We start from the raw sequence: 1,990 nt of genomic DNA, 5'->3' as shown, positions 1-1,990 counted from the left end.
TACACAACACAGGGCTCTGGAAGGAAAAGACAGAAGTACCTACTGAGACATATTCCCCGATCTTGTTGAGGATGTCAGAATATGGAGTTGACTGGTTTGTACTTTATGACCTCCTGGATGCTTCAATCTTCCCTTTCCCAAACTCCACTCTTGTTACGTAGCTTCTTGCTTGTTCTGTCAGCTACTGAGGCTTGAGAAGCGAAACCATTGCTATACGCCCAAACACACAGCTACAATAAGCGTGACTTTAGAGGGAAAGAGCTAAGAGCCAGCAGCCCCTCAGCCTGCCTTCGTACTCCCCTCTGCCACAGGATGGGCAACCCTGCCGAAGCACTGAACTCTGCACAGGAGTCAGCATCTCCTTTGCAAATCTGCACGGGAATCAGCATCTCCCCTGCAAATGTAAGAGCCAATTTGACTGATGTCTGTACCAGGCAGCACTGCGCCTGGTCTTGTTTTGGGAAATCTAACAGGCTGCCGGTTGATTTCAAGCATTGCAATGCTTGAAAAGCATCTGAGATTTCTTTCCCAGTGGAAGGGCATAGGAGGAAGAAGGAAACTGTGCTAATCCCCCAAAGGATTAGTATTAGGCAACAGCAGGGTACTATCAGGACATCTAAGAGATGATATGACAGACAGGTTTATCGGAAGCACCCTGCAGCCAACGACTGCTGCTTGCAATGGTGAACTTCCACCACATCATCTCAGCTGCATCCTACCACTGGGATTCATACCCAAGACTTCAAGTTAAAACTTCCTCACTTGGCACTAACCAGTGAAAAGAACGGAATGCGACCTGGGTTCTGTATGTCCCTGCACCAGAACAGTCATTGTGGGCTGCTGTCTTTATCTTAACTGTTCCTGCAGCACAGATAAGGAGAACAGTTGGCAACAACTCCCAGTAAGGACGTGGTACTCTCAAACCCCGTGAAGTGATGGAAAATTCAACGCGAGGGTAACTTCTTCACTGGTGACTTGCTTTCTGTGACTCAGACCAGAAAGTCTGAGGGACGGGGAGCCAGGCAGATGCAGGCAAGCCAGCTGCCATCACTCCACGCCGCATCGCCCAGGTCAGCTCTGCTGGGTTGCACCCCCCTCAGACACCTCCAAAGAGGAGATCGCACCCATCCCTGGCACCAGCACCAATCTGCCTCCATCTCTAGCAAGCACTTTCACTGGCAAAACCCTCCCACCCCGCCCAGCACCCAAGGGGCATTTTTCAATGGGTACATCCGATGTTCTTGCCTGCTTTGAGACTGCTCCAAGCTCAAACAACTTGGTGGCTAGAAAAGTAACACAAAATAAACCCACCCACAACTGACAGAAGGTCAAAGATGCTGCTCACAGTAAAAGCTACAAAAATTTACCCTCCCTTTCCTGCTCCAGGGCAAGGATCTCCCTCCCTGCAGATGACCTGGGCAGAAGAAACTGTATGATTTCTTTTGTCCCAAAATAGGAATGCACTCCATGGGGAAGGAGTGGTTCTCACTGCCTGAGTCACTGAAAGCTACGAGCCAAATTAGAAATTACCTGTTCTATTCCTCAGATTCATCAGTCCAGACTGACGGTGTGTGATTAGCACTTCTTATCACCATATAAATAGAGATGGAGAAAAATTAATCCTGAAAGGAAAAGCAAATCCAGTTAAAACACAGTTGCAGGCAAGACTTAGCCTAGAGAGCAGCAATCACTTCAAGCTGAAAAAGTCTACACTGTAAATTAGAAACATGCTCAAGTATAACTGGTGAAAGCTCAGCAAAGCCTCCAGGAACAGGAGCTGGACCATGTTCTGGGGCTCCTGGCTCTGTGTGCACCATCTGCTGCCACAGAAGCAGCCTGGGAAGGCCAACTTGACCTCTCGTGTCCAAACATCTGCGTGGCTCCGCAGGGTGGAGGAATGGCCCTACTCGCTTGGGGCCACTGAGGATCGATCGGCGTCCTTCCAAAGTATGACAGTTCACCTGGCATGTGTGCTATGAAAACCAGCGAG

Source organism: Gavia stellata, chromosome 14, assembly GCF_030936135.1.
Source record: "Gavia stellata isolate bGavSte3 chromosome 14, bGavSte3.hap2, whole genome shotgun sequence".
Taxonomy (NCBI): Eukaryota; Metazoa; Chordata; class Aves; order Gaviiformes; family Gaviidae; genus Gavia; species Gavia stellata.
The sequence above is the reverse complement of the archived record's forward strand: the minus strand, read 5'-3'. Positions refer to the sequence as shown.